The sequence below is a fragment of the Sceloporus undulatus genome, chromosome 2, assembly GCF_019175285.1.
Source record: "Sceloporus undulatus isolate JIND9_A2432 ecotype Alabama chromosome 2, SceUnd_v1.1, whole genome shotgun sequence".
In the NCBI taxonomy this organism is placed as follows: domain Eukaryota; kingdom Metazoa; phylum Chordata; class Lepidosauria; order Squamata; family Phrynosomatidae; genus Sceloporus; species Sceloporus undulatus.
In genome coordinates, this window is record NC_056523.1 from 167,730,227 (window position 1) to 167,752,877 (window position 22,651).

The 22,651-nt window shown below is 46.7% G+C and overlaps 1 protein-coding gene across 4 annotated transcripts in view; it reads left to right on the plus strand.

Moving 5' to 3' along the window:
- Positions 1 to 22,651, plus strand: part of ACVRL1 (activin A receptor like type 1) — an 82,030-nt gene that overhangs the window by 56,416 nt on the left and 2,963 nt on the right. The gene's annotated exons all lie outside the window — the stretch shown is intronic.

The window sequence follows — 22,651 nt, forward strand, 5'->3', positions numbered from 1 at the left end:
TTCAGCCCTGGTCTCCGAGTTGTCACCTCAGTGCTCAACCACTACACCACGCTGGCTCTCTTATTCAACTCTAGCAGACTCTTTTTGGCAGTCCTCAGACCTGCAGACGTCTGCTTGTCATTTGCTGACCTGCCCTAAAGCGGGCAGATTACTCTCCCGGAAATCTCCGCCCGATTCGCACCCCACGCGCCCACACACAGCGTCGACGAGCTCGATGTCGCGTGCTGATTCGGCGACGAGAGTCTGCGTGATGTGTTTTTGCCGGCCTCCCAGTACCGTTATTAAAACATAAAATAATTTAACAAATTTTTTAAATATACATATTAAGTAGGGAGCCAGTGAGTTATAGTGGTTTGAGCATTTGAATATGACTTGAGACCAGGGTTCAAATACTTGGCTTGGCCATGTAAACCCACGGGTTGCCTTGGGCAAGTCACACTCTCAGCCTCAGCGACGGCAGTGGCACACCCCCTCTGAAGAACCCGCCAAGAAACCCCCCTGATATTGTCACCGTAATTGAAACTACTTGAAGTCACCACATCTCAGCCTGGGGAGAGGGTGGTCCGAAATAAAAAGTATTATTGTTCTTGTTTTAGATTCGGGGGGGGTTCAGTTTTGGTTCTTCATGCATCTCAAGCGGGTCTCAGAGGAAGAAAAATTGTCCCTGTATCTACTGCAGTTGCCCTCCGCAATTTATGATTCTATGCAGTGACTTGGATCTGTGTTTAAGGCCCACTTAACTTCTTGGAACCTACTAATTTTAAAATCTTATTTATTTCAGTGGGTCTACTCTTACTATGGACCTGTGGCTCCAGCCTTAATATATGGGGAGACAGTTGCTTTCTTTCTTTCTTTCTTTCTTTCTTTCTTTCTTTTCTCACACATTCATTACTAGCCATGCATTCTTTCCATATGGGGTCAGCTGGCAGTTCACAATACAGATTAAAACAAAGTGCTGACAAAAGCCAATCGTAACGTTTTTTTAAAAAAGTGATCTTATTAAAAAGGCACTACTTGACAACTGCTGAAATTGCATTTAAAACTAATCGTGCAGATTAAAGATGAACACACATACACACACACACACCACAACCATTTAAATGTTAATGATTTTCTCTTTTCTTTTTCCTTTTAAATTTTGTTGCTGGCTTTTGCGCCTCTTTGTGCCAGAGCCACATGGCCAAAGAAAGGAATGCCTCGCTTTCCTGGATATCCCTCAAGGCCTCCTCTTACTGACAAGAACAAAAAACAACATCATGACAAATGTAGGCTGTAAAACTCTATCATTGTCTTTTTTTTTTCCCTTCTTCTCCTGTATGATTTTAAACCTTTTTTTTTCATGATTGCGAGAAGCCAGTGGAAGCTTCAAAGATAGCATGATGTATTTGTGCTTTTGGTTGGGTCTAATATAGGTAATCGCAGTTTTGGGGTTTTGGGTGTTTGTTCTTGTATACACCCCCCCAACCACCCCCTTTATAAAAACCCCTTGCAGAATAACCAGTTACTGGCCAGAACCCTAGAAGGTGGTTGGGTGCTGCTTCTCGGGAAGGAGCGCAGAAGGGAATGAGTCAAGCTCCTGTGAGAGGAGCTGCACAAGCTTCGTTGCGGACTGTCACAGGCCTTTTTTGGATGGGCTTTTGAGTTTAAGATTTCAGTTCTGATGATCGGAATGGTAGGTTGGCAGTTCGAGGCTCGAGTGCTGCATAATGGGGATGAGCTTCCTATCACTAGTCCCCGCTTCTTGCAACCTAGCAAATTTGAAACATGCAAATGCAAGTAGATAGATAGGTACCATTTCAGTGGAAGGAACGAATTTGGTGCCGTCATGCTTGCCACACAACCATTCGAGACTCCTCCAACAACAGCGTGATTTACAAACTAGATAGCTGGATCGAGGAGCAACTTCCTTGGCCTCACCTGGACAACAAATAGTGAGAAAATGTGTCCTCAGCCTTAAGCCTTCGTGGAGAGACAGTGGCAGGCAATGGTTAACAAAAGACCAGCTGCCAGAGACTGGCAGAGTAGCAGAGAGATCCTGGCCACCCCCAGGTGGCACTGGAGCATAAAGTGCCAGGAGGTAAAGCAACCCAAGCGCTGTGATCAAGGGCTTCCAACTAGCTGCTGCTTATAGCCTGAACCTACCAGCAGGTGAGGAACGTTTGTTGTTAACTGCCCCAGTCAATCGGATTCATGGCAACCCTGTGGATGAGGACATTTCCAAAAGCTCCCTGTCCTCCACTGCTCTTGCTAGGTCTATAAACTCATGCCTGTGACTCCCTTAATAGAGGTTCCCATCCATCTAACATGCGTGGCCTCCTCTCTTTCTACTTCCCTCCCCCCTTTCAGCACTATTGTTTTCTCAAATGAGTCCTGCCTGTCATGATGGTCCCAAGTAAGACAGTTCTCAGTTTATTCACCTTGCGATTCCAGGGACATTTTCAGGTTTGATTGTTCTCGGACCCATTTTTGTTTGTCTCTCTTGGCTGCGTACGGAATCCTTAGCACTGATTTTCAAAAGCCCAGTGATAGGACAATCAGGGACTGTCCTATCATTGGACCCGGGTTGGGCATCATGTGGCTCCCCCCCCCACCACACACACCAGCTATTGAACTTGCAATTCCCAGCATTATTCTTTGATTGTGCTGGCTAGGAATGCTTGGACGTTTCAGTTTTAAAACAGGATCTCCCCCTCACCCAGTGCTGTTGAACCTGCAGTTCCCAGTGCTGAAGTCGAAACAAGACTCATGGCGGAATCCATAGTTTTTGGGGTTTTCCGGGCTATGCGGCCAGTTCTGAAGCGTTTCTTCTGCTTGTTTTCGCCCGGATTCTGTGGCTGGCATCTTAAGAGAATGCTGATGCCTTTTTGAAGATGCCCAGCCCACAGATGCTGGCGCGGCCGAACATGTCCGAGGAAGTGAAACTCTTCTTAGAACATGGCCACCTTAGCCCGGAAAACCCACAAAAAACTATGCAATTCCCAGCATTGTTCATCATTTGCTCTGCTGCCATGGCTGCTTGGAGTTGCAGTTCAAGCTCTGGGCACGCTGCATAATTTCCACCACCACCACCACAAGTGGCAGACGAGATAGGTTTGGCATGCAATGTATTATTTGATTGCTATGTTAATTTTTTATAGCCATGCACTGGTCCCCCACCCCACCCTGCCATGGCTGTGTAAATATTGAAGCCTCACAGTTGTACTGTATATTAGCGAATTCTTTAATGGTGGTGAGGTTTAAATGCTGACTTAAACTCTGGAGATGGTTTGAATCCCTACCCTACAGCCCTGGAACCCACTGGGTGATCTTGGACACTTACACTGTCTCATGATCCCGAAAAACTTTTACCAACACGGTCTCAGGCCTCAAAGGTAAGGCAATGGCAAAACCCTTCTGAACCACAATCTTCGCCAAGCAAACCCCGTTATAGGTTCGCCTTCGGGGTCCACCATCATGTGGAAACTACTTGAAAGCACCACACCAGCAACAATGTGCATTCAGGATGTATGGCTTTCAGAGTAATCTGTACCAAAAGAACTAGAATTTTTGTAAACAGCATCATCAGCTTTTATCTGTGTCTCAAGCACAAGATGCCCCCAGTGCTTGGTTGAAAGATCTTGCTGATTAAATGTTACCAAATATGCCAATAGCGCATCCAATCTCAGAATGTGTGGAGACAGGGAAAAGGCTATCATTGCCTGCTTTACTATGCTGCTCTGCCTTGTATTAACACAAGTTTGAGCATCTCAGAGTTTTTTAAAAGCCCATCTGCATTTCCCAAGGACCCGTTTTGCAGGACTGGGATTCTTTCAACCTTTATCAGACACCACCACCCATTGCAAACCAATTTTCACTGAAAACGAATTGTGCTTATGAAAAACTTTGAAAAAACAAGGCACAACACACCCACCATTACACACTTTTGACACCAACTGCAGTCCATTGATTTTTAAAACAAACACGGGACTCTCACCACTACACATTTATAGCTTCTCTGATTCCTCTTCTTTAACTCTGTGGCAACACCCTAGGCATCTGGCAGACCGGGATTGTAATTTGGGCAGAGGCAACACAAGAACCTCTAGGGGATAAAATCAAAGCGCCCCAGATCATCTCTTTTGGGGTGTTTTAAGGTGCAGGTCATACCAAATGACCCATGAAGAGCTTGTGAATTAGTTAATCATAATAATCATAATAATAATAATAAACAAAAATTAATACTAATAATAAAATCATACTATCTTTATTTATAGCCTGCCTTGCATAGATCAAGGCGGGTTACAATGTGCTTCGAGTGTACAACGTGTACAATTTACATCACATATAAAAACACATATACACTTATTCACTACACAATAAAAACAGCAATAACTACGTAAAAACCTACAAGTAACAATATCCAAGCTAGCACCGAATGTAGCCCGCAGTTGAAGGAAGAGAAGAAGCTACATTGGGGACGCTAGGGGAAAGCCTGCTGGAAAAGAAGGGTTTTTAACCCCCTTCCTGAATAGGTCGCGGGCGGTGGCCGAGCAGAGCTCGCCGGAAGCGAAGAACTTTCCAGAAGACGGGCCGAGATAGAAAATGCCCTCTGTGATGTATTGAATATTTAAGCATCTGGAACTCTCCTAGTTGCTTCCCAGCCGACCTGAGAGCGTTGGGGCGGATTATATGGAGAGAGGCGGTCATCCAAGTACCCTGGGCCCACGCCATCTAGGGTTTTATAGGTAATAACCAAACACCTTGTCTTGCGCTCGAAGCGACTAGGGCAGCCATGTAGATCTTAAGGAAGGTGTATATGACTGGCCTGCGTGGTACGTGTGACCAGTCTTGCTGCATATTCGAATCATTGTAGCTTCAAGTATGGTACAAGGGTTTTTGCCCCTGTAGAGCACATTACGAAGTCCCTCCAGACAGAGATGTTTCCAGAGCATGTACCACAGTCTTTCAAGGTCACCCCAGCCAAGGTAAGGTCGCCGCTGGGCGGTATCAGCCGAAGCTGATTAACAGGTGTCCTGACCGTCGCATCACCTGAGAATGTAGGTTGAGCGACGAGTCCAGGAGCACCCCCAGACTCGAACAGGTCCTTCAAGGGACGCGTTTGACCCCATTCAGGGAAGTTGGACAAAAATCCGTCCCTGGCCTGGGGAACTATCCCGAGCACTTCCGCTTTCTCTGGATTCCAAAACTGAGTCTGTTTTCCCTCACTCCAGCCCATTACGACTTCCAGGACAGGCGTACTGCTTCCCGGAGTCCCACGTATTCTGCCTGTTGGCAGAGGCAGGGCAGAAGCAGGCTCCCTTTAAAGTGCTGGAGTTCCTGGAAGAGCTGATGTGAGGCAGGGCAAGGATCAGGGCGAGAGAAAACATGCAACTCGTTATTTTAATATTTTTTTCTTCTTTTTAAATTTCTTTTAACCATACATTTAACCAAATGTTTACTTTAACCACATGAAAAAACTGTTTGTACATGTAAATACATTAGGCATTGTGATTATTATTGTGACTTTAAAGGTACTTTTTCCCAAGAAGCGATGCTATGGCCTTGGGTTTTTAGTAAGGCCTCTGGCTTCTCGGAAACACCGCTGACCAAAAGGGATGTCACACAATTTCATTCAGGTTTTACAAGCTTACGGTTATACACAAAAAAACATGAAAACTGATCTCCTTTCTCAATAGCCCTTCATAACTACATTTGCTCTCTTGGGGATTCTCTCTTTCTTCTTTTGAGGACCTATCTTTATTCTTCGTGGACTTCATTTGTCAAAGAAAAACTCTCTCCAGGTCTGACTTGGCTGAAATTCTTACTCCCACTGAACCTAAAACTAGATGGAGGACGCATCAGACCTGGGATTTTCCCACCAATCCTTGCCTTCTTTAAAGCTGTAGACCTCTATTTCCCCTCCTAAATAATACCAGAAAGTCTCATCTAATCTCAAAACTAAATCTATTGTCTCAAGCGATCAAAGATGCTCTGGAGGCATTGCCAGGTAGATTTACTTTTATAGTTGTTTATGTCACACCTATTCCATTACCTTCAGTGGTGGTGGGAGTCTCTTCCTTGCGAGGTCTTTAACCCAGAGGCTGAATGGCCCATCTGTCAGGGTGCCTTTCGACTCTGGAATTTCCTGCATGGCAGGGGCTTGGACCGGATGGCCCTTGTAGTTTCTTCCAACTCTCTGACTCTTTATGAGAATTACAATTATGGCTAATGTTATATAAAAAGCATTACTAAGGATTCTGTTATGTTGCTATTGTGAGTTAAAGGTATATGATTTACACGTCTATGATTTGCTATGGGAGGGAGGTCATGGGGAATGAGAACATGAGTTACTGCAATGGGTGAGCCCAACCATTGATTCCACTGAATAGCCTCCCTTAAATAACCAACGCTGTATCTGCATAAGTAATCCAGTTTGACACCACTTAATGCCATGGTTCCCTGTTATAAAAATCTGTGAGGACCTGTATATTTGGTTCAGGCACCAAAAGCTCTCTGACAGAGAAGTAGATGTCTTACTACAACTACAATTCCCATAGTCCCATAACATTGAGGCCCATGGCAGATAAAAGCAGTGTCATACTGGGATTATTTCGCCGTGCAGCTGCAGCCAAAGATCTATACGGTGCTGAACCCATAGCCAGTTCCAGTGGAATAATTCATAATTTGAATATAATTATTAGCGTGATGGTCCCAGCAGTTGAACTTTTCGGGTCCTGGCTCTTTCTACCCTTGCCCTCTTTTTTTCACATCCCAAATTGTCCCTGTCTGGTTGACAAAACGCATTGAAATGTTGTCCCTTTAAATTGATACAGATTAAGGGTCTTATGAAACCTCACGTGACCACGTTATGAGCAAACCAAACTTAAGAAAGTAAATTTTACACTCTGAAAATCTCCACTGGCTTAAATGACCTTTGCCCCTGCAAGTAGTGTAGCTGTGGCTTCCCATCAGTGCGGTGGTGGAATCTACTCTGGATTTCAGTTCCAAAACTTCAAAGATGCTAAACCTATTGGGAGACCGAATTGGCTATTGTCCTGTTTGCTGTTAAACTCTGTTGACATTCAACTGAATCCTGGAGCAGAGCCACAATCTCACTGCCGTGGAAAGTATCAGCTACAATTGCCTGCAGGTTGTTCCAGGATTGACACCATCACATGCCAAATACGGAAGGTGGAACATACACAGGCATTAATTGCATGATTTCTTGAAGTTCTCATTTATTTTCAGTGAGGTGGTCTTAGCTGGCCACTCGGAAGCGCAGCTCACAAAATCATACTCTATATGACCGTTTTGTAAAAAAAATACAGTTTCGCAGAGTACTTCAAAACAGGAGACACAATACAAGCAATTTGATTTAAAATCAACTCGGTGTATCCTGACGGGTGGGGATACAGTATTAAGAAGATTCTTTACCCTAGCACTGGAAGTCATTAGGAGCGAGGCACCAGGACCAACGCCTCTTTGGGGACGGTATTCCCCATGTGGAATGACACAGCTCAACGACACACCTTAATAGCAGGATGTACATACACAGCATCGCCGCAGGGCTGCGATTTAGACTCACAGTAATACACGATAGTTTAGGCAGGGTGGGGAAAGTTGCAGCCCATATATGCACCCTCCCTCCAGCATTTTTGCACTCCAAGTACTCCCAGATATTTTCTTTAAAAATGACATCCCAGTTTGCACCTACAACTCAGCAGCAAACCACTAAATGTGCTATTGTCAATGGCTAAATTAAAATCTAAATGTACTGTAGTCAATGGGATAATCAATATCCAGGCCTTGTATCACATTCAGAAGTCAATATTGTTGTCAAATCATATTCCTCAAACGTCAATTTAGTCCCACATTTAAGGTTCATCTGGCTATCAAAACCTTTAAATTTAATAATGATGAGTCATGTTCAACTTTGGGGATTTTATTCAATACTTAGAGTAGGATGGTTTTACGTGTCCATAATGAAATTTAAATATTGTGAACTCAAATATAAATGCGAAAATTAATCTATATTTTAATTTATGTCTCTTTTTTTCAACCCCACTGAAAAAGGGTTCTCTAAACTGCCCCTTCTCTAAGACATGGCCCTTTGCCATGGAGCCTTCAAAAAACTTGCCTCACCTCAAAAAGTGGTACCCAGCCCTCAGATTGCGAAGACTCAAGTTTAAAAGGGCCATTTTAATTTTACCAAATAATCACACACAATAGTATGCTTTGATGGATTTGGAGCTGGGGATTGCATAACCTTCCAAATTTCACAGAGGACAACATGGGCAAAGCAACTTACAGTGTTATCAAGATGGGGGGATAAGTTATTACGAGGAAGAAATCAAAGCCTTGGAGAGCCTTAAGCAATTGTCTTTTGCATAAGCTTCTGGAAGGGGCAAAAAATCTGCCCCCTTTCTCTTCCTCTTGCCTGCGTTAAACTGATGCAATACCTTCTACAACTTTGAACTCACTTTGCAGCAGCAATTCAAATAAAACTGAGCAACAAGGGGGCAGAGGAGACGAAACCAGTGATATTTAAAGGCAGCTGAAAAAGTGGGATGATATATACCAATTAATCCGGAGTGTCCCTGCAACTTCGACAGTTGAAAAAAACACTATGGGGTTACATCCGTGTGTGTTGTGTGTGTTGTGTGTGTTTGGTTATGACTCACAATTCTTCCAAACTTATTGCCGCCCTCAACCGAACCTATCATGGGGGTTTTTTTGGCAAGATTTTGTTTAGTTGCCTTTGTTTTTCTGAGGCTGTGGGTGTATGGCGTTTGCCAAGGTCAGCCAGTGGGGTTTCATGCTGAGCTTAACTCTGCCGTCTCCAGATCCTCTACACTAATTACACTCTGCATGTCATATCCCATTGGGTCTGTTAAAACCTGACATAGCTTTGAAGCCTGGGCAAATCTTGTTTCAGGCCTGGGTCTCCTGTCCACACCACCTAAAGTAGTCTTCCAAAGTAGAAGAAGGCAGACTTTGGGGCATCCTAGATCCCACGATAGTATGGTTTAAAGTAAAAATTTGCAACCCTTTGCATCATGCCTGGAAATAGACTATAGGCAGGGAAAGTGTGGTTATGGACTAACAGAAGACTCCATTGAACAGTACCTTTCATAGACAAGCAACAGCGAACTTCCCCCACAAGTCCTTGCCCGAACTAGTCATAAGTGAAAAACTCACTGCAGTAGTCTCGTTTTTTTCGTTGTTACTGTACACATTGTGCTTCCTCATGGGAGGTGAGGGTTAAATGTTTTTATGAGAGACATACAGTATAAGCATAACCAAGTCATAGGGCCATTCATCAGTATCTCATTTCTGCTGCCAGTTAACCAATGCTTTCTTTGACCACTTTGTATTTGCTGCTCATCCTGGGCTTTGGGCAAATGACATTTTAAACCCTGCTATTTTCCTGTCAAATCCTAGGCTTTATCTCCATTCATACTAAGTCCACTTTTATCCCACCAAAATGTGTTTTAAATCAACCGAAAAAAATGTTAGTGGCATTGTTTACAAGGAATTCAAAACAGTGCCGCATATTTGAAGATTTCTCATACGTCAGATGCTATGTCTGCTTCCAATATTGTTGGGGCTACAACTCCCATCACCCCATCCCGCTTAGCCAATTATATGAATGTGGGGAGCAAGGCTAGTAAAATCCAAAGGGTACACCACATTTCCCAGCACTAGCACTTAGTAATGATGTTCAAACACTAGTGGGATACTGAGCGTATGATAATGGTTCTTACTTACTTGGGAAAGACTTTTCAAATCAACAAAAGCACTTGGGCTTCATTTTTTTTTCCCCTTTGGGATGACCAAATGATATGAAGATGCTGCCTCCTGGAATTCATCTTGTTGTCCTAAAATGAGTACAACAGATTGCGGCATATGCATGCATCTACCAACAGACCAGTACAAAAAAAATACTTTGGTGGAAGCATTTGTTGCTGTTGTGTGGCTTAAAGTCATTTCTGAGTTATGTCGGCCTATCAAAGGTTTTTCTGGCAAAAGCTTCATTCAGAGGGGCTTAGCCCTTGCTTTTCCTCTAAAATGAGAGGGTTGTGACTTGCCAAAAGGTCACCCAGTGGGTTTATATTGCCAAGATGTGATCCACCAGGCTCTCTATGGGGTACAGAATTTTAGTAAGTCACTCCTGCAACATTATGAGATACTAACAGAAACAACGGCTCTGTTTCCCCAGCTTCTTTCACTACCTTACACCCTCTCCAGCTGGGGATAGCAGCAGGGCTGTGCTGACTGGGAAGGAGGGTTTGTTGCAGTCCAACCCATCCAGAAATATTTCTAGTTCTGGAAGGCTGCCAACACCCTAAGCCCAAAAATTAAACACCATTCATTGGCATGTGTTGCAAAAAAGCACCCCAGGAAATAAGTACCTTCAGTACTGCTTACAAGTAGTCAGAACGTATTATTTCGTGAGATGCGTGAGATTAAATCTGTGTTTTGACAGTATTATTTGGTGAGGCTGTACAACATGCTAGGCAGAAGTATTGCTCACAGAAACTGGACGCCCTCCTGTTCTACATTAATTGGCATTCAGGATCCTTGAAGTCTTTTCCTTCCCTTAATGTGCCACATGTGCCTGGCTGCAGGTGACACCGTTTATCTTCACTGAGGGTTTCCAAACACAGGAAAACCGGTTCAAAAACTGTATTTCATTTGGAACCTATAGGCCTCTAAAAAAACATTCCGCACGCACCCAACAGGACAACAAACCAGCCAAATCATCAGAATACATGTAGGTCGTACCTTTTATCAGCCACCTACAAAAAAACATATTAAAACTTGGGCAAACCACATTCCCACATATTTTAAATATGTGACAGAGTGTAAGTCGTTCATAGCCCTAAAGCCCAAATTTATTTATGTGGGATGAGACCGCTCGCCCACACTTTAAAGGAGCTTGCCACGGGATGAATGCATTGCGTATGGCCCTCAAGTTGCCTGTTGACTTTTATGGCAATCCCATGAATTTATAGGCGTTTTTTTAGGCCATGATGCTGTACCAATATCTGGCTCAAAAGTTTGGACTGAGCCTTAAGGTCGACTAAAGTCAGACACAGATGCACTGCCTCACTTGAAGGGAACCTGAAGCTGCCCATGGCCGGGGAGCAGAAAGACTGCATCGCGGCTCTTTCCACTGGTTTCTTTCCGCGGCATAGGGGGCCTATGAGAGAGTACAGAGACGACAAAGACTGGGGAATAATGCGTTAAAGGTTCTGGTGGATTTGTTCCTATGGGTTGAGGCAGGAAACAAACGGACTGAATACAGTACAACAACGAAAACCAATAACACAGTTAAAACATGAACACCAATTTAAAATACAGAATCAGTTAAAAAGAAAAACTTCAGTTTTAAAAAGTATAAAATTAAAATAATAAATTTATAATTTAAACCTCATACGTACTTTTAAAACATTCTGCGAAAGGCCTGTAGACGAGATAGGTCCTTACTGCCGTTTGAGAATCTAGGAATTATAGGTTGGAAGAGGACCACAAGGGCCATCCAGTCCAACCCCCTGCCATGCAGGAATCTCAGTTCAACGCTACCTGACAGATGGCCATCCAGGCCTCGTTTAAAGACCTCCAAACTCCAGACAGCATATCCACCTCCAAATATATATTATTACTTATTTCACCTTTTCCTTATTTTGGTTCTTGAGACAGCTTATCAACATAGTTAGAAATTAAAGCATACAAACAAATGTAAAATTAAACCATTTAAAATTTGAAACACGTTAAACTCATTAGAACCATACCAGCAACAACAATCGAAATCAGTACATTATGCATGACAATTTCCCCTGAAAATCAATTCTTCACAGGCTTGTGGAATAAAAATGGTTTTTTTTTACTTCTTGCAGAAGAAAGAAGTGAGTAGGTAGACAGACTACTGCTCCTCAACTGTCCATGCTGGCTGCGTCCGTGAGAAACCAGAGTTCCAGCAACATTTAGAAGGCAACAGCTCACCAGGTCTTCTCTGTCACGATGGAAGGATGTTGCATTTGCTGGCAGATGAATTAAGTTGCTTGTCCAACACATAAAAGTAATGGGGCTGCATACCATGTACCGTTACATCTGGATCGTTTTCTTATCTCAACACTCTTGCCCCCTACCCCACCGCATCTTTATCGCAGGGATTGTGGACGTTACAAGCCTCCTTTTTGATATGGTGTCCAACGATCCCAGATTTGAAGAAATGAAGCACGTGGTTTGTGTTGACCAGCAGCGTGCCCACCCATCCCAAACAGGCTGTACTCTGGACCAGGTGAGTGGATGCAGCAGCAGAGTCAGAAGAACCACTTTCTAGTGATTGGGTGGGAGGGGGGAAAGGTTGCTGACTGAACTCCTGGCAGAACCAATTTAGCCATGGAATGGCTTGAGGAATTTTTTCTGTCCTTGGAAGAAATCAACCAATGCTAGTCCCCCACTGCGGAGCATATGGTAGGTCCACGTGAATCAGTTACTGTCTATGGTAAAGTTCAACACTTAGTGTTCATTTTGGTGGTTTGGACTCATGAGGCCCCCAGATATGGATGCACCATTACTCAAAATCCGTAGATGTTGGAAAATAATAATAATACTAATATAATCATAAATCATAATACTATAATAAAATCTTTATTTTATCCGCCCTTCAAGAAGATCATGGGCGGCTTTACACACAGTCACGAGTGCACACAAATACAAAGTTTAACAGCTACCTAAACATCAATATACAAAGTTAAAAACAGCACTAAAAGCACCATAGCGTCATCATGGCCACGGAAGAGGAGTGGAGGCCCACCGGATCTTTAAATCGGGGAATGCCTGCTTAAATCGGAAGGTCTTGAGCTTCTTCCTAAATGGGCCAGGTAGTAGAGGGTATAGTAAGCTGCGCAGAGCTCGGTGGGCCGCGTTGGTTCAAAAGGGCTTGGGCAGCTTGTAGAAACGGCCTTTAGAAGTAGAAGTAGAAGCTAACCTAGCCCCATGACCTCAGCAATTGGCGCCCAGATGTTCTGAGGGTGCGAGGCGGATTGGATTGTCTGCGGGAGAGGCGGTCCCTTTATGTACCTGGGCCCAGCCATTTAGTGCTTTTGTAGGGTACTAACCAACGCCTTTCTTATATTGACGCCGGAAGCGGATGGGCAGCCAGTGAAGGTCTTTAAGTACAGGTGTTATGTGGCTGGTCTGGATACGGCCAGTGACCAGCCGGGCTGCCATATTCTGTACCATTTGGAGATTCCGCGTTTGGTTCTAGGGTTGGCCCCAGTAGAGCCATGCAGAAGTCAGTCCGAAGTTACCAGAGCTGTACCACAGTTTCTAGGTCTCGGTCCAGGTAATTGGCGCAGCTGGCGACATCAGCGAGCTGATAACAAGTGCTCTGACCGTCGCCTCACCTGAGCAGTCAGATGAAGGACGAATCAAGAGCACCCCCAACTGCGCACGAGTCCTCACAGGAGCGTGACCCGTTCAGGACAGGTGGAACCACCGCCATTCCGGTACGGGGGAGGAACCTATCACTCGTACCTCCGTTTTCTATGGATTTCAGTTTAGTCGGTTTTTCCTCATCCAGGACCATCTACTGACTCAAGACACGGCCACGAGAGGAGAGACTCCATCCCGGTCCCCTGCATCAGTCGGAGAATAGAGGAAAATAACTGCGGCCGGTCTCAGCGTAAGATAACCCCGCGCCCCAGTCTCCGGATTGATCCTCCCAGCGGGTTTTCTGTAATGTCTAAAATAGATGGGAGACAGAATGGCTCCTTGAGGGGGACCCAGTTTTAAGCGCTCCGCGCGCTGGAGCCAACGTCTCCCAGCTTGAACACTGGGACCCTCCCAGAGAGGTAGGCCCGGAAACCACTGGAGCTCAGTAGGCCCCCGATTCCCACCTAGCCAGTGCCCGTACCAGAAGGATGGATACCCGGGTCTATGGTATCGAAAAGCCGCGGAGAGTCCACGAGCCACAACAGGGACACGCTTCCCTGGTCAGCGCTCAGCACGGAGATCACCGACCAAGGCGACCATTGGCCGTCTTCAACCCCGTGACCCTCCCGGAAAAGCAGTTTGAAATGGATCCAGGATAAATCCGTTTCATCCAAGACCTCTGAAGCTGGAGCGCAAACCGCCTCTCCTCAACCTTCCCAGAAATGTCGCAGCGAAACAGGCCGATAAATATTATGTACCAGGGGTCAAGGGAGGGCTTTTTCTTTTTTAGGATGGTTCTTACGATGGCCAATTTATCGATGGGAAATCGCCTCCCTGAGAGAGGTGTTGATAAACCGGCGAACAATGTGGTACCACCGCGGTCCCCCCTGGGGCCGCTAACCATGATGGGCAGGGATCAAGAGAGCAGGTTGTTTCAGAACACTTCCGAGGATCTTGTCCACATCCTCGGTACTCACCAACCCAACTGATCCAGGTAACATAGTCCACGGAGGCTGGGACACTTCTACATTAGGCTTCTGCCATAATGTTGGCGTCAGACCTTCGCTTATACGATGCAGTTTATCCACAAAAAAGTAGTTAAACAAGTCAAGCCGGCCTTAGAAGTTCAAGGAAGGTTTCAAGGATCTGGTTAGGGCCGGAGGAGCTGGAGTTAGCTCCCGACCAACCTGAACAACTTCTGCCGGAAGCGGATCGCGGACGCCATACACGCACCAGAGAACGACACATTCTTGCTTGCTTCGTATGACTCTCCGTAGTCCTTTAACAATCGGTCTGGAGAGAGTTTGTCGTTTTAAGCAAACGGTGTTTTTCGCCAACGGTACCTCTCAGCCGTCGCAGAACACGCTTCCGCCCGGAGATCTTCCGTATACAGGGCTTACGATTGGATAGCGGGGCCTGAGAGGGCGCTTGGGAGCGATTCGTGTATAGCCCCAGAGAGACCGGTATTCCAGATACCTGGTAAGGCATCAACAGAAGTCGCCGTCATTCACACGTGTATTGTTGGCGTGATGAGCCCCTCTAAGGCTCTTGGAACATACAGGTTCCATCAGACTTCGGAGGGGGGGGGGACCATTCTCTCACTGGCGCCACCACCCCCGGGGGGGGATCTGTGGTTAGCCAAGGAAGAGGAAATTGGTGGTTAGAAGAAGAAAGACTTGTTTTCGGCCATCTCTACCAGGAGGAATGGAAATGATCCGTCTCATGACCTGGGGGGGAGGAAACGGGAAGGGAAGGGGGAAGGGAAATAAGCTATTTCCACCCCACGGGGATTTTTCCGTGCCTCCGACAGAGAAGGACCACCTCGAGAAGTGATCATACCCGCACAATTGCGTAGGACATGTATCAGCTGGGACAGCCCATGGCCCCGCACTTGGTTTCGTCTCCTGAATTCCCCGCGCCGCCCGCACCGGATTGGACCATAGTGGCCGTGCGGGAGATGTTGAATGTTCACCAGGAACCAAGAAGCCTGTGGTGTTGTCTCCAGCCATCAGCCTCGCAACCAGGCTTGTGTCAGCTCGTTAAAGGAGTACGCTAATGCCACGGGGTGGCCGCTACACCAGCAGACTCCCTCGACTGTATCGACTTTAGCGGTAAGTAAAATACAACTCGATATATAGGAGGTTGTCGGATGTGGGTTCTGGTGGGGGGACACGGTGTGTTCCTATTGTAACAAGGCCAACACACCCCCCCCCCCCGACCCCCACCTAACCTGCGGCTGTGGTCCTTACCGAGCCCCGGCAGGCAGGGCCTGAGCCCACCCACAGCACCCTCAGGCCCAGCCAGGTCTCGGGTAATGCAAGCCAGGTCACACTTAGAGTCCTCCAGGAGACTCCGGGGCTGTGGGTACTGTTATTAACAGACTGGCAATTGCAAAGCGAGCAAGCAGCAGCGACAGGGTTTGTGGCATGGTTGGGAGAGCCCTCAGGACCCTTCAGTTGGAGGGGTACAGGAGAGCGCGGGATAGATATGATGCCTCATCTCGCCTTCCCCTGGAACGGACGTACGTCCCTTTCTCCCACCGCCATTACCCTCCCTGCCCCAAACACACCTCAATTGGCGCTCCGCCCTCCCAGAGTCCATCCCCGGCCCCGGACATCCCCGCATCCTAACCCCCCCCAACCCTCTATGGCGACTAATGCGCAGGGGCAGCCAGTAGGCATCCTCATGCTCCGGCTTTTTTTAAACAAGATCTAAGGGTGCATGGCCCCACACTTGCTTCGACCAAAGAGAACATTCCATCCAAATCATGTGGGCATGAACCTCCAAGTCAAAGCCATCTTATAGTCTAGACGGTTCGCAAACCCCCGGCCGCGGGCCGCATGCGGCCTGCCAAGGCCAGGGGACCGGCCGTGCCTGGGTGCTGCCGCCGGGGCATCGGCCAGCAGCCAACCAGGCCCTTTGAGGGGGGGCCCGCTCGGGCCCTCCTCCCGCGCGAGGCTCACACGAGGAGGCAAAGGCGCCGCTCGCTCGCGTGCAGGGCCAAAGGTCTCTCGCGCGAGCAGGCTGGGCCTGGTGGCCGCCGGCCTCCTCCTTCTCGCGCGAGCGGGGCCAGGGTCTTTGAGAGGCCCACCGGCTCCTCCTTCCTGACTCTGCTCCAGCAGGTGAGGGCAGGGCGGATAGGAAGGAAGGAAGGAGAGAGAGTGAAGGGAGAGAAAGAAAGGGAGAAGATAGGAAAGAAGAGGATGGAATGAAGGAGGAGCGTGGAAAGGCGGGAAGGAGAGAAAGAGGTTTGGGAGGGAGAGATGGGGAGAAAGTGGAGAATTGAGGAACGAGAAAGGAAGGGTGGGAGGAAAAGGAAGAGAGGAGAGCGACGGATTTGGAAGGAAAGAAAGGAAGGAAGAGAGGGCGGAGGGGAGAAAAGGCCAGGGAACGGGGAGACATTGAGAAGGGAGTGGAAGGAAAAGGAAGAGACAGATGGGTTGGAAAGAAGGAAAGAGATGACAGGAAAGGAGAATCGGGAAATGGATGGAAAGAAAGCAAGAAAGTAAAGAAACGAAAGAAGAAAGAAAGACAGAGCTGTGTGGAAATAGGATTAAGAGAAGAGAGCCAGGAAAGAAAGAAGAAAGGAAACAGGGGGGACCTGGAGGCTGAGGAGGTATTATTTGAATTGAAAGATGTTGTGTTGCTGTGTGGATGGGAGAAGCAGAGAGAGCATGAGAAGAGACGAGTTTAGCAAGAGATGGGGGAGAGATGGGGGGCGGGGTAGGGTGGCTAGAGAGAGAGAAGAGAAGCGGAAGACGAGAGAAGAGAGAGAGATGGGGGAGGCGGGAGGGAGGTAGCGAGGGAGATTTGTGTGGAGTGGAGCAGGGGGGAGAGAAGGGATGGTGGGGGAGGGTGGAGGGAGGGAGGACGGGGCAGAAGGAAGAGATGGGGGAGGGAGGGAGGAAAGGCGAAGGGGGAGGAGGGAGGGAGGAAAGACAGACATGAGGAAAGGGGGATGTGACGGAGGGAGACCTAGGGCGGGAAAAGGAAAAGGAGAAAGAGAAGGGGAATGGGAAGGACATAAGGGTGGACCTCTGCCTCCCGCCGGAAGGAAGAAAGAAGGAAAGAGGTGTGGAGGGAGAGATGGGGAGAAAGGAAGGGAGCTAGGAGACAGGAGGGGTGCGGGCGGAAGAAGGAAAGGGAAGAGGCACGGGTAAGAGGCCATCAAGGAAGAGTTGGAATGGAGGGAGGCGAAAGGGGGAACTAAGGAAAGGGAGGAAGAAAGCGATTGAATGGAAGGAAAGAAAAGAAAGAGTAAAAGGGCGAGTGCTAGAGGGGGGACTTCAAGGCAATGGATGAAGAAAGGCATGGACGGGTAGTAGTAAGAAGGTGAAGGGAAATCGAAAGGGAAGAAAGATAAGGAAAAGGGATGAAGAGAGAGACGGAGATGGAAGGAACGGACGGACGGACGGAAGGCAGAGCGGTGAAGGGAGGAGCGAGAAAAGGAAAGGGAAAGGGGAGAATGAGAAATGGAGGGGGGTCAGGAACCAAGGAAAAGAGAAAGATAGGTGGAACCGACGAAAGAGATGAAGGAAAGAGAGAGAGTGGAAGGGATGGAAACGAAAGAAAGAAGAACGAAAGCGCTGTGTGGAGGTTAGACATGAAGAGAAGAGAGCCAGGCAGGGAAGGAAAGAAGAAGGAAGTGAGAAATGAATGCGATAGGGGATCTGAAATATATGTGGAGGGAGAGTGGGGGCGGGAGGGAGAGGTGGAGACAGACCATTGCGGGAAAGGGGGATTGAAGGGAAGAGGCCATAGGGAACGGAAGGAAGGACGGCAGGAGAAAAGAGGAGGGGAGATGGAAGGACGAAAGGGATGTACCTCTGCCTCCACAGGAAGGGAAAGAAGGAAGGAAGGAAGGAAGAGCGTGTGGAGGGAGCTATGGGGAGAAGGAGATGGGAGAAGGCAGGGAGCTCTGAAGACAGGAGGAGGGAAAGGAAGAAGAAAGGGGAAGAGAAAGGCGAGGGAACATAAAGGCAGAGGCTGGTATGGCGGGAAGAAGAAAGCAAGGGGAAAATAAAGGGAGGAAGAAAGAGATGAATGGAAGGAAAGAAAGAAAGAAAGAGTAAAAGGGAGAGTGAGAGGGGGAATAAAGGAAATGGAGGAAGAAAGGCATGGAAGGGTAGTAAGAAGGTGAAAGGGAAATAGAAAGGGAAGAATAAGGAAAAGGGAGGAAGAGAGAGACGGATGGAAGGAAAAAGAGTGGGAGTGAGGGAAGGAAGTGGGAGAATGAGAAAAGGAGATGGAAGAAGGAAAAGGGAGGAAGAAAAGAGAATGAATGTGAGATGGGGGGTGGCAGGTCTGGCAAAGAGGGCCAGGTCTCTAGCGTTGGTGCCCACCGTTGGCTTTTTTGCGGGCTCCTGACGGGGCCTGGGGCCCGTCAGGGGCCCGGAAAGAGGGCGAGGCCTCCAGCGCTGGCCCCGCCCCTGGAGGGTGGAAGCTCCACCCCCAGTGTGTGGCACCGCCCCCGGAGGGTGGAAGCTCCACCCCCCGGCTTCGGCCCCCCAGTTGTCTGAGGGACAGAAACCCGGTCCCTGGCTCAAAAAGGTTGCCTACCCCTGGTCTAAGAAAAAACTTGAGAGGCCCCTTTTGTACCGAGAGAGAGCCTTAATAGTAACCAGGGGCCCTTTCCCAGTCCACAGTTATAGTGCCATGATTCTACTTTAACTGCCATTAAATCCCAGAATTCCACTGTTTCATCCCATGGAATCTTGGGATAGGCAGTTTAGGGACATTTAAATTCTCAGCCAATGAGTTCCTTTGGTGCCTCTGATCAACTAACACAAACAACAACACTGATTCCATAGGATGCAGCCATGGTACATAAAATGTCATGATAGTTGTTAAGTCTGCAGTGTGAAAGGGCTCCAGGATTTCCAATAAGGAGATTTACATGATAGCTTTGAGAGCACTACATAGCCAAAATACATTTTAGCCAGATTCTTCTGCTTTTTTCTCTGTTAGTCTTCCACTCTATGCTTTTATGCTCTGATGCTATAGCACGTTGTCTCTGGGACAATATGATAGCGAGTAGAAGTACAAACAGAAAAAGGAAGAGGTTGAAGGCACTGTTGCCACTGAATCTCCCACTTAAGCCTTCATTTTCAATAGCCAGAGTGGCTCTTCAAGTTGGAATCTGGCAAACCAGCCATAGAGTAAAGCTCTTGAGTTTGTACGATAACAGAATGGCAGCTCTCTAAGGCATGGCTTCTGCAGTCACAGATGGCACAAAGCAAAATTTGATACTGAATGCAAAGGTCATAGGGAAAAGCTCAGCATTGATTTCACCAAAGAGGGAGGAAGCAAAGCAAGAGAGAAGAGAGGAAACACCTTGGAGAGAGAAAGCTGTGAAGATAAAGAGAGTATAAACACACGTGGGCAGTTCCTGATGGAATCTCAGAAGTGAGAGGGAGGATAACCAAGGCTTTGGGTGGCCATTTGATAGGACTCCAGTGCAGTGCTGTTCACCTCTCCACAGCAGCAGAAGAAACTATGCATGAGGGTGGGAGAGAGAGAAAAAATACTCTTGTTTTCTGTATATTATTTTGGCCATTCCACCTGGCTTTTCTTCATGCTGACAAGCCAAGGCACACTCCTAGTTAGCAGGTGATTCTTTAACAAGACCATTTTAAAAAAAACTGAAAAAGACTCTATAAAGGGTTAGAAATTCTTTACTCTGGACACTGTTAGCTCAACCCTCATAGGCAAGGGATTCTGAAATGAAAAGCTTTAGCAGAGTTTCTGAGACGTTCTCTTTTTCTCTTGCTTGGGTCTTTGCTCAAACAAAAGCATTTAGCAGGCAAGGAGCATTAGAAGAAAATTTTGCTCTTTTATGACAGTGTGGTATAGCAGTTAAGGACACTGGACCGGGACTTAGGAGATCCAGATTCTAGTCTCCACTGAGCCTCTCTGGTTTAAGTCACCCATCACTCCTTCTTAGCGTGGTTTACCTTATAAGTCAGATATAAATACAAGCAGGCAGGCAGGCAGGAGTTCAACATCTTTGAAGGTCCAGGTAAGATTAACATGGTCTTATCCCAGCACCTCACAACACCATAATATAGGCTAAGTTAGAGGAGGAGATGGTGACTGGCTTAAGAACATCCAATATGTTTCAAGACTGAATGCGGATTCTGAACTCTGGCCTAAGACAGTCTCTGGTGCTACTCACACCAGGAAGAGGGGATAAGGAATGGGTGGGTCTGAGAGCTGCAATCCAGAAAAAAAGAACTTGGCCAAATTCAACATGAAATAGATTAAAGAATAAAAAAAGGTTCACTGCAGGATCCAGAGTCCTCAAGAAAGTATGCACTGGGATGAGCCCTGTCTATGCTGAGATGTCCAGTCACCAGGGCAAATGCTGGGATACTCAGGTTCAGTCATCAGGACAAATGTAATTGCCAACAGGGCCCTGCCAGGGCACTGTGGCACCAGCAGTTTGCCATAAGTGCCACACACCAACTACTAAAGATGTTCATTTGCATATTGTTAATTCTTAAGAGTATATACCAGTACAATTATATGACGAGCCAGTGTGATGTAGTGCTTTGAGCTGGACTGACTCTGGAGGCCAGGGTTCATATCCCTGCTCAGTCACAGAAACCCACTGAGTAAGCTTGGGCAAGTCACATTCTCTCAGCATCAGAGGAAAGCCCTTTTGAACATATCTTGCCAAGAAAACCCCATGAGAGTTTCACCTCTTGAGTCGCCATAAATCAGAAACAAATTGAAAGCACCAAACAACAACATACATACATATATATATATATATATATATACACATACACATACACATACAGTTGAGCCTTTTTGGCAAGTCCATAAATCTGGTGTAAAAAAACATTCCAAACAGTGTATCAAATGAAAGGGCAAAAATCCAAAACTGGTTGCAGAAGGCAGTTTCCACGTTTGCTGCTCTCCAGTCTGCTTAATCCACAAAGGAAGAAGGAAACAATGCACATTCTGTTCCAAGTCTTGGCCTGAATTGGTGACAATTCTTACAGCCAACTGTAATTACAAGATCTGTGCAACTGTAGATCGCACCCAAACTGCTAACATTTCCCAGCTGAATTTCAGCTTTATTTATTTTACTGCATTTGCTTTAAAGATTTAGCAATACACACCCACTGCCACCACGACTGTTTGATCAGTGAGCTTACAAAACCATACAGAGAACCTAGTTCCTAATAGAATGCAGCTTCCAATTCATCTGCTAAGAGACGGATAGCGGTACATTAGGGAGCTATGACCAGGTTTTTATAGGTTTGTTTGGTGAAGAAATAAGCCAGAGCATCACCCCAGTGCAAGCAGGAATGATTCCCAAGAATTCCAGCTTGCCATGACTTCTGAACATGCCCTAATATTAAAGCAAGGATTACAAATTTGCAAACCTCTGGTTACATTCTTCCCTCATTGGCTACTATGATGGAAAGGTCTTGGAGACCAACAGCATTGGAGGGTCACACATTCCCTGCTCCCTGTGTCCAGCAATTTGGTTTCATTCCTCTTCCTTTCCTGATAGCACCAGCAACAGGATTCTGCCTGAAGTATGGTGCTGCCAGATAGCACCTTTTCCACCATCCCAAATCCCCTTCCCCAATCTTCCTACGGAAGTACTCACTTCTTCATCCTATCAGGGCATGGTCTGTACATTCACATGGTCTGAGGATGCATTCACAGTGAGTATGTCTGTCAGACACTCGCCACACTCTTACAGAGACTGGAAAAGCATGGCTCCCAGAAGGTAGCTCCATTACAGCAATGCTAAAGAACTGCAGAAACTTTTGTCCCTAGAGTCCCACCACCCCACCTTTAGGGCAAACAGTACCCTAGTCCTGCCCCACATGCCCACAGTACACATGCAGGCTTTGACTTGAAAGGCAATGGTCAGCTGCAGGGGCTGCCATGGTCTGTTCCCTCCTTAAGTCTTGCTTAAGTGCTTTAAAAGTCTTCTAAAGAGATTTCCCCTGAGAAATAATGGATAGGTCCATAGATGGCCCAGTGCCTTAGAAACATCACTAACTCATCCAACTTTCATCCAGCTTACTAAACTTTTTTAAAAAAAATACTGCTCACATCAACTCTTTGTCTACAGAGATAAAACTCCCCCAACCAGTCTGGAACTTCAGAGAAGAAGGGGTCAGGGAATAAACTTCAAACTGTCAAATTGACTGTCATACAATATTATTAATTTTTCCCTTCATGACCCTCCCTTTGGAGAGGATCT